Source organism: Ovis aries, chromosome 1, assembly GCF_016772045.2.
Source record: "Ovis aries strain OAR_USU_Benz2616 breed Rambouillet chromosome 1, ARS-UI_Ramb_v3.0, whole genome shotgun sequence".
Classification (NCBI taxonomy): Eukaryota; Metazoa; Chordata; class Mammalia; order Artiodactyla; family Bovidae; genus Ovis; species Ovis aries.
Window position 1 is genome coordinate 160,075,416 of NC_056054.1, and position 11,022 is coordinate 160,086,437.

Consider the following 11,022-nt stretch of genomic DNA (forward strand, 5'->3'; position numbering starts at 1 on the left):
ATTGTGTCCATGAGAATGAATTCTAGTCATAGCCACTGTTGGAAAAAACAACAACAAAAAAAGACCCAGGGAAATATTTTTGTGGGGCCCTTATCTATTTAAACAATTTGACTAAAAGTGTGTTATTGGCACACTTTTTGGCAATGGGTTTGCCACCAGGACATAGGTGTCATGAAAAACACTGTTAAAACTAAGCAAAGATGGGAAAGGAAAACCCACAACAACATCGTTGTCATTGGGCATGTAGATTCAGGGAAGTCTACCACAACTAGCCATCTGATCTACAAATGTGGCAGGATCCACAAGAGAACAATTGAAAACTTCAAGAAGGAGGTTGCCAAGATGGGAAAGGGCTCCTTCAGGTATGCCTGGGTCCTGGACAAACTGAAAGCTGAATGTGAGCATGGTATCACCATTGATATCTCCCTGTGGAAATTTGAGGACAGCAAGTACTGTGTTACTATCATTCATGCCCCAGGACAGAGAGATTTTATTAAAAATATGATTACCGGCACATCCCAGGCTGACTGTGCTGTACTAATTGTTGCTGCTGGTGTTGGTGCATTTGAAGCTGGTATTTCCAAGAACCAGCAGACCCATGAGCATGTCCTTCTGGCTTAAACTCTGGGTGTAAAACAGCTAATTGTTGGAGTTAACAAAACGGATTCTACTGAGCTGCTCTACAGCCAAAAGAGATATGAGGAAATTGTTAAGGAAGTCAGCACCTACATTAAGAAAATTGGCTACAACCCCAACACAGTAACATTTGTGCCAGTTTCTGGCTGGAATCATAACAACATGCTGGAGCCAAGTGCAAATATGCCATGGTTCAAGAGATGGAAAGTCACCCATAAAAATGTCAATGCCAGTGGAATCATTCTGCTTGAAACTCTGGGTTGCATCCTGCCACCAATTCACCCAACTGACAAACCCTTGTGTTTGCCACTCCAGGATGTCTATAAAATTGGTGGTATTGGTACTATCCCTGTGGGTCGAGCGGAGATTGGTGTCCTCAAACCTGGCATGGTGGCCATCTTTGCTCCAGTCAATGTATCAACTGAAGTGAAGTCTGTAGAAACGCACCATGAAGCACTGAGTGAAGCCCTTCCTGGGGACATTCTGGGCTTCAATGTCAAGAACGTATCTGTCAAAGATGTTCATCGTGGTAATGTGGCTGCTGACAGCAAAAATGACCCACCAATGGAAGCAGCTGGCTTCACAGCTCAGGTGATTATTTTGAACCATCCAGGCCAAATCAGCGCTGGATATGCACGTGTGCTGGACTGTCACACAGCTCTCATTGCTTGCAAATTTGCTGAGCTGAAGGAGAAGATTGATTGTTGTTCTGGCAAAAAGCTGAAAGATGGCCCTAAATTCTTGAAATCTGGTGATGCTGCCATTGTTGATATGGTTCTTGGCAAGCCCATGTGTGTCAAGAGCTTCTCTGACTATCCTCCCCTGGGCTGTTTTGCTGTGTGTGACATGAGACAGACAGTCACCGTGGGTGTCATCAAAGCTGTGGATAAGAAGGCAGCTGGAGCTGGCAAGGTCACTAAGTCTGCCCAGAAAGCTCAGAAAGCTAAATGAATATTATCCCCAATACCTGCCACTCCAGTCTTAGTCAGTGGTGGAAGAACAGTCTCAGAACTGCTTGTCTCAAATGGCCATTTAAGTTTAATTGTAAAAGACTGGTTAATGATCACAATGCACCGTAAAACCTTCAGAAGGAAAGGAGAATGTTTTGTGGACCATATGTTTTGTGTGTGGCAGTTTAAGTTATTAGTTTTTAAAATCAGTACTTTTTAATGAAAACAACTTGACCAAAAATCTGTCACAGAATTTGAGACCCATTTAAGAAAAGTTTAATGAGCAAAAGAAAAAGTGTGTTATTGAATCCATGGGCCTATGTGAGATATGATAATTTATCAGTGAAAATTTAGAATAATAAGTAGAGCATAGTTACTTCTGAGTTGGTTTATTGTCCAATAAGTGCATGGAAAGAATCTCTACAGGGTCCAGGTACCATCTCCTCTTGCTCAGATTAAGAGGCCCTTCTGGGCTTTTTATTGTCAAATGTGACATTCCTGACTAATTTCTTGTCTCATATTGTGAGAAAAAATTAACAGCAGTATGATTACTAATGACCCATGGCTTTATAGAACGTATTTGTATTTTAAACCATATATATTCCTCTTGCATCTGATTTTTCTAACTCCATTTGTCTAATGCCTATTACATCTTTACTCTAGTTCAGTTCAGTCGCTCAGCCATGCCCGTCACTTTGCAACCCCATGGACTGCAGCACACCAGGCTTGCCTGTCCATCACCAACTCTCAGAGTTTGCTCAAACTCATGTCCATCGAGTCAGTGATGCTATCCAACCATCTCATCTTCAGTTGTCCCCTTCTCCTCCTGCCTTCAATCTTTCTCAGCAACAGGGTCTTTTCCAAAGAGTCAGTTCTTTGCATCGGGTGGCCAAATATTGGAGCTTCAGCTTCAGCATCGGTCTTTACTCACAATACTGCATTATCCATCATGCTGTGGGAGACTATGGCCATGGTAAGTCACTTCAGTCATGTCCAACTCTTTGTAACCCTATGGACTATAGCCCTCCAGGCTTCTCTGTCCATGGAGATTCTCCAGGCAAGAATACTGGAGTGGGTTGCCATGTCCTCCTCCAAGGAATCTCCCCAAACCAGTAATTGAACTCATGTCTCTTGCATCTTCTGCATTGGAAGGCAGGTTCTTGACCACTTGCATCACCTGGGAAGACCTGTTAGAGACTACCAGCTTTCAGTGACTTTCTCAGAAATTCTTATTGTGTTTCATTGGTGATGACAACAAATGCAAGCATTATCCAGGGAATGTAGACTAGTATGAAAAATAATTCATTTTCTGATCATTTTAAAGTTACCATTTGGAAAGGACAATAGTACATCTTCTAACCATACCTTCTCTTAAACCCTTTAAATCGTAATCACTATATTCCTGGAGTATGATCTCTTAGAATGTTGAGTACATCACTAGCTTCCATATACTGTCACCAGTGGAGAGGCTAGATAAGGGACCAATGGGTGGAGCAAGAAAAGAAGATACGTCTCTCTAAGAAATGTCCATCCGGCAGGGCTTAAGACTGACTTGGATGAGCATAGTGCCACAATGTCTATTGGAGGCAAGAAGACAACAATCATAGGAACAAAATTGTCATTGTGGAATAAAAATCTCAAAATCATTTGAAAGACATAGGCGTAGGGACTCCTAAGGGTTAGCCTGACATGTGGTACTAGGTACCATCAGAATAAAAGACACCTTCTTCCACTACTTACCACCTGTGGATGCTGCAGACAAGTATCAGCACCGTAGTCACAATGTGGACAAATGACAGCTGATGCATGGGCTCGTATGTTGTGGTTCAAGCCCAACTGTTGGTGCTAGCTATAGGTGGTCTAGATCTCTAACTCAGCGTATGTCTAATCTGAGAGACATTCAGCCAGCATCAGTATGCTAACTAATTTAATCACCTTAATTTTAGGCAACCCTGCAAAGAAATACCACAAGAGCTAATGGGAATGATTTGCTCATCAGGCTGCCTTCCTGAAACTAAAACCTGGGCACTGGATTCGGAATGATCTCATAGACTTAAGTCCTGGAGCTTTTTGCAGCATCTAGTTTTCCTTGCACATGAGGTAGAGGGTCACAGGATGACCCAAGGTGAGAACTGGAGATGAAAGTTCACAGAGGACCTAGTCTAGGTATACTTAGACATCAAAGTCTATAAATGTCTATATACTTAGGCAGGACTTCTGGCCAGTTCCATGCCAGTCCCAGGCAACCAGGGGCCTTATATAATTAGGAAAAAGGCACCCTAGAGCATGGGCCCCATGGGGTGAAGGGCTTGAGACAGAGGCCCTACATGCTCTTGTCTAAGGGCAATACTTATTCTATCCAATGGAATAGCAGCAGAAGTAAAGAATACTGCTTCTGATTTTAGAATATAAAGACATACAAAGATTCCACATTTATTTATTTTCCTTTGCTTACTGGATACTGTATCCCAGCAATATCTTAAAGCCACATGTTGAAAGGATATGTTCAGCAAAGTAACCCTACCTCCACCTTGAACCCAGAGTAACTCTTTTGACAAATTATCTGTATGAGATATTTTGTTTGAGTCATTATATATTTGGGGGTGTGTTAGCTACTCTAGCTAATATAATTCCTCCATAAAGTGAAAACTCAAGAATGATTGGGACTTTTTCTAATTTGTTCCTATTTTATTTCTAGTGTCTGGAAAAATGTCAGACATGGTAGTGATCTGTTATGACTGATATTAGGCATAGTCTTCAATAAATGATTCACTTGAGAAAATAAATCAACTATTTAGTGGAATACAGTTCTAGGAGCTAAGCGATAGGAAAGGGGCTACATGAAGAAACAGGAGGAAGCTACAAATTATTGTGTACTTGGATGTTTAGTGCTTATTCTAAAGTCATCAGTTAAGAAGCTTTAGGCTACAGGTGACTTTCCGAACAAAGTTGAGAAGTATATCCATGTGCCTTATTCCACGGTCACAGGAATTGTGCTATTGAGGATCCGAATGAAAGGGCTCAATGATTAGAACTGAGGGGGATGCAAAGTCAAGAGCTGGTGCAGACAGTTTGTAACTGTTTTATCACAACCTGAAGCACCTTCAGTGTTTGTGTAAAATACATGCATTTCCAGAATGCATGGGTCTCACTAAATGAGTGATCTGAAATTTTATTTAAGGGAGTCTATATTGGATTACCATTATGGACAAGCTTTGTAGTTCATTCAGCTCAGTTCAGTTCAGTCGCACAATCATGTCTGACTCTTTGTGAGCCCATGGACTGCAGCGCACAAGGCTTCCCTGTCCATCACCAACACCAGGAGCCTACTCAAACTCATGTCTATTGCGTCAGTGATGAAATCCAACCATCTCATCCTCTGTTGTCCCCTTCTCCTCTTGCCTTCAACCTTTCTCAGCATCAGGGTCTTTTCAAATGGGTCGGTTCTTCGCATCAAGTGGCCAAGTATTGGAGTTTCAGCTTCAGCATCAGTCCTTCCAGTGAATATTCAGGACTGCTTTCCTTTAGGACGGACTGGTTGGATCTCCTTGCAGTCCAAGGGACTTTCAAGAGTCTTCTCCAAAATCACAGTTCAAAAGAATTAATTCTTTGGTGGTCAGCTTTATAGTCCAACTCACACATCCATAGGTGACTACTGGAAAAACCATAGTTTTGACTAGATGGACCTTTTCTGGTAAGTAATGTCTCTGCTTTTTAATATTCTGTCTAGGTTGGTCATAACTTTTCTTTCAAGGAACAAGCACCTTTTAATTTCATGGCTGCAGTCACCATATGTAGTGATTTTGGAGCCCCCAAAACAAAGGCAGCCACTGTTTCCACTATTTCCCCATCTATTTGCCATCAAGTGATGGGACCAGATGCCATGATCTTAGTTTTCTGAATGTTGAGTTTTAAGCCAACTTTTTCACTCTCCTCTTTCACTTTCATCAAGAGGCTCTTTAGTTCTTCACTTTCTGCCATAAGGGTGGTGTCATCTGAGTATCTGTAATTGCTAATAAATAAGTAAGAATATTGGCGTATAGAGGACAGAGTGGATAGATGGGCTCTATAGAAACAGCAGCTGTAATACCAGCACAGGCTCATGAACCAGGCCTTAGTTTTATTTTTATTTCAAACCAGATAAATAAATATCACTGACAGCCACAAAGAAGTTTGGAAGCACAGAATGATGGTGACTATCTAATAGTAACTAGATGACTGTCTTATAATCATTGGATGACTTTCTAATTGTGATTGGGGAAGGCAGAATAGGACTCTTGGAGGGCACAGCAGAACCTTGTGCAACAGGACCCTGGAGAAAGGAACAGTGACCCCCACAGGAGACTTGCCTGTGGGTGTCTGGGAGTCTCCAGCGAAGACGTGGGTCCATGGTGACCTGCTGCAGGGTTGGGGGCATGGACTGTAGCAGTACATGCATGGGATCTTTTGAGGGAGGTCACCATTATCTTCATCACCTCCACAATAGTTTGGCCCCAGGTAAATAGCAGGGAGATAACACAGCTCCACCCATCAATAGAAAATTGTATTAAAGATTTACAGAGTATGGCCCTGCCCATCAGAATAAGACCTAGTATCCACCCTCAGTCAGTCTATCCCATCAGGAAGCTTCCATAAGCCTCTTATCCTTCTCCATCAGAGGGCAGACAGACTGAAAACTAAAATCACAGAAAACTTATCAATCTAATCATATGGACCACAGCCTTGTCTAACAGTGAAATTATAAGCCATGCCATGTAAGGCCACCCAAGACGGATGGATAATGGTGGAGAGGTCTAACAGAATGAGGTCCACTGGAGAAAGGAATGGCAAACTACTTCATTATTCCTGCCTTGAGAACCCCATGAACAGTATGAAAGGGCAAAAAGATAGGACACTGAAAGATGAACTCCCCAAGTTGTTAGGTGGCCAGTATGCTACTGGAGATCAGTAGAGAAATAATTCCAGAAAGAATAACGAGATGGAGCCAAAGCCAAAACAACACCCAGTTGTAGATGTGACTGGTGATAGAAGCAAGGTCTGATGCTGTAAAGAGCAATATTGTATAGGAACATGGAATGTTAGGTGCATGAATCAAGGCAAACTGGAGGTCGTCAAACAGGAGATGGCAAGAGTGAACGTCAGCATTTCAGGAATCAGTAAACTAAAATGGACTGGGATGGGTGAATTTTCTCAGATGACCATTATATCTACTACTGTGGGCAAGAATACCTTAGAAGAAATGGAGTAGCCATCATAGTCAACAAAACAGTCCGAAATGCAGTACTTGGATGCAGTCTCAAAAACGACAGAATGATCTCTATTTGTATCCAAGGCAAACCATTCAATATCATGGTAATCCAAGTCCATTCCCCAACCAGTAATGCTGAAGAAGCTGAAGTTGAACAGTTCTCAGAAGACCTATAAGACCTGCTTGAAGTAACACCCAAAAAAGATGTCCTTTTCATCATAGAGGACTGGAATGAAAAAGTAGGAAGTCAAGAAAACCTATAATAACAGGCAAATTTGGCCTTGGAGTACAGAAAGAAACAAGGAAAAGGCTAATAGAGTTCTGCCAAGAAAAAGCACTGGTAATTTCAAACACCCTCTTCCAACAACACAGGAGAAGACTCTACACATGGACATCACCAGATGGTCAACACTGAAATCAGACTGATATTCTATGTAGCCAAAGATGGAGAAGCTCTATACACTCAGCAAAAACAAGACCGAGAGCTGACTGTGGCTCAGATCATGAAATCCTTATTGCCAAATCCAGACTTAAATTGAAGAAAGTGGGGAAAACCACTAGAACATTCAGGTATGACCCAAATCAAATCCCTTATGATTATAGTGGAAGTGAGAAATCGACTTAAGGGACTAGATCTGACAGACAAAGTGCCTGATGAAATACAGATAGAAGTTTGTGACATTGTACAGGTGACAGCGATCAAAACCATCCCTAAGAAATACAAATGCAAAGAAGCAAGATGGCTGTCTGAGGAGGCCTTACAGATAGCTGTGAAAAGAAGAGAAGTGAAAAGCAAAGGAGAAAAGGAAAGATATAAGCATTTGAATGCAGAGTTCCAAAGAATAGCATGGAGAGGTAAGAAAGCCTTCCTCAGTGACCAGTGCAAAGACAGAGAAGAAAACAACAAAATGGGAAAGACCAGAAATCTCTTCAAGGACACTAGAGATACCAAGGGAACATTTCATGCAAAGATGGGCTCAGTAAAGGACAGAAATGGTATGGACCTAACAGAAGCAGAAGATATTAAGAAGAGGTGGCAAGAATACACAGAATGACTATCAAAAAAAGATCTTTACAACCCAGATAGATCACTCACCTAGGGCCAGACATCCTGGAATGTGAAATCAAATGGGCCTCAGGAAGCATCAATATGAACAAATCTAGTGGAGGTGATGGAATTCCAGTTGAGCTATTTCAAATCCTAAAAGAAAAATGGTTTTAAAGTGCTACACTCAATATGCCAGAAAATTTGAAAAACTCAGCTGTGGCCACAGGACTGGAAAAGGTCAGTTTTTAAACCAATCCCAAAAGAAAGGCAATGCCAAAGAATGCTCAAACTACCGCACAATTGCACTCTTCTCATACACTAACAAAATAATGCTTAAAATTCTCCAAGCCAGGCTTCAGCAATATATGAACTGTGAACTTCCAGATGTTCAGGCTGGTTTTAGAAAAGGCAAAGGAACCAGAGATCAAATTGCCAACATCCACTGAATCGTGGGAAAAGCAAGAGAGTTCCAGAAAAAAACACCTACTTCTTTATTGACTATGCCAAAGCCTTTGACTGTGTGGATCACAATAAACTGTGGAAAATTCTGAAAGAGATGGGAATACCAGACAACCAGAGCTGCCTCTTGAGAAACGTGTATTCAGGTCAGGAAGCAACAGTTAGAACTGGACATGGGACAACAGACTGTTTGCAAATAGGAAAAGGAGTACGTCAAGGCTGTATATTGTCACCCTGTTTATTTAACTTCTATGCAGAGTACATCAGGAGAAATGCTGGGCTGGAGGAAGCACAGGCTGGAATCAAGATTGCTGGGAGAAATAGCAATAACCTCAGATATGCAGATGGCACCAGCCTTATGGCAGAAAGTGAAGAACTAAAAAGCCTCTTGATGAAAGTGAAAGAGGAGAGTGAGAAAGTTGGCTTAAAGCTGATCATTCAGAAAACAAAGATCATGGCATCTGGTCCCATCACTTGATGACAAATAGATGGCAAAACAGTGGAAACAGTTGCAGACTATTTTTTGGGCTCCAAAATCACTGCAGATGGTGATTGCAGCCATGAAATTAAAAGACGCTTACTCCTTGGAAGAAAGTTATGACCAACCTAAAAATCATATTAAAAAGCATAGACATTACTTTGCCAACAAAGGTCTGTTTAGTCAAGGCTATATTTTTTATCCAATAGTCATGTATGGATGTGAGAGTTGGACTATAAAGAAAGCTGAGTGCCAAAGAACTGATGCTTTTGAACTGTGGTGTTGGAGAAGACTCCTGAGAGTCCCTTGGACTGAAAGGAGATCCAACCAGTCCATCCTAAAGGAAATCATTCCTGAATATTCTTTGGAAGGACTGATGCTGAAGCTGAAACTCCAACACGTGGCCACCTGATGCGAAGAGCTGACTCATTTGAAAAGACCTTGACACTGGCAAAGTTTGAAGGTGAGAGGAGAAGGGGATGACAGAGGATGAGATGGTTGGATGGCATCACTGACTCAATGGACATGAGTTTGAGTAAACTCCGGGAGTTGATAACGGACAGGGAGGCCTGGCGTGCTGCATTCCATGGGATCACAAAAATTCGGACACAGCTTTGTGACTGAACTGAACTGAAGGCTGAATAGCTGTATTGAAACCTTAAATTAAAACAAAACGAGGAAAAACTGAAACGTAGAAGTAATTAGTAATGCAAACTTTTATTCTCATGGGGTTAGTTCAGGCTGATCGCTCTTAGCTCAGTTTCTTTTCTGTCCTCTGCTTGGCCTGTCCCTATTCCTCCGTCTTATGTGTTGAGTAATAGCTGGTACAACAGTTTAACCCAGAGCAGCCTGTGCTATTTCATTTCTTCAAGTCACTCCGAATTGTGTTAAGGTTTAGAACATCAATGATGAGCAGGAGGTGGGAGTGGTAAGGTAAAGGAAAACAAATTTTCAGTAGAATGGTGGTAGGGTCAAATTTTTCCTCATAATCTACATGTTAAATATGAAAATTACAGTCTAGAAAAGTAGAATTAGCTCTTAATAGTAGCACAGCATGGCAGTAATGAGTTTAAACTTTGAAGCCAGCTTCCAGTTTTAAATTTCAGCTTTATTACCTACTAGTTGTGCATCTTGGGGCAAACTGTTTAATTTCTCTGTCTTCAGTTTCCTGATATTTAGTATTGAGACAGTAGTAATACCTATTTTATGGAGATTGAATGAAACAATATTTAGAAAGTTCCTGGCCTAAAGCATATACTACGTAATGGCTCTATAAAATAAATTACTGTGTTTAAAATTATTTTTAAAGTTCATTTAATGATTCACTCAGTATGGATGTGTGTGTTTTTCAGACTACTTTTACCTGTTACCTTATGATTAACTAAATATTACACCTGAGAATGAGAAAGCTCCCTTTGCAGCAAGGAACTAGTCTAGCACTTAAAGCTGCTAGATCAAGATGTTTTCAATCCTGTAAATGATCCAGAACACCAAAACACCAACCAAGGCCACTCTAAGTTGAGTTGAGTTCAGTTCAGTTGCTCAGTCGTGTCCGACTCTTCGCGACCCCATGAATAACAGCACGCCAGGCCTCCCTGTGCATTAACAACTCTCGGAGTTCACTCAGACTCACGTCCATTGAGTCCGTGATGCCATCCAGCCATTTCAGCCTCTGTCGTCCCCTTCTCCTCCTGCCCCCAATCCTTCCCAGCATCAGAGTCTTTTCCAATGAGTCAACTCTTCTCATGAGGTGGCCAAAGTACTGGAGTTTCAGCTTTAGCATTATTCCTTCCAAAGAAATCCCAGGGCTGATCTCCTTCAGAGTGGACTGGTTGGATCTCCTTGCAGTCCAAGGGACTCTCAAGAGTCTTCTCCAACACCACAGTTCAAAAGCATCAATTCTTCAGCACTCAGCTCTCTTCACAGTCCAACTCTCACATCCATACATGACCACAGGAAAAACTGTAGCCTTGACTAGACGGATCTTAGTCGGCAAAGTAATGTCTCTGCTTTTGAATATGCTATCTAGGTTGGTCATAACTTTTCTTCCAAGGAGTAAGCGTCTTTAAATTTCATGGCTGCAATCACCATCTGAAGTGATTTTGGAGACCCAAAAAATAAAGTCTGACACTGTTTCCACTGTTTCCCGGTCTATTTCCCATGAAGTGATGGAACCAGATGCCATAATCTTCGTTTTCTGAAT

At 41.6% G+C, this 11,022-nt stretch overlaps 1 pseudogene; it reads left to right on the forward strand.

The window, feature by feature from the left end:
* The first annotated feature begins 327 nt into the window (after window positions 1–327).
* Window positions 328–1,827, forward strand: LOC101103209 (elongation factor 1-alpha 1-like; annotated as a pseudogene).
* The last annotated feature ends 9,195 nt before the right edge of the window (window positions 1,828–11,022 follow it).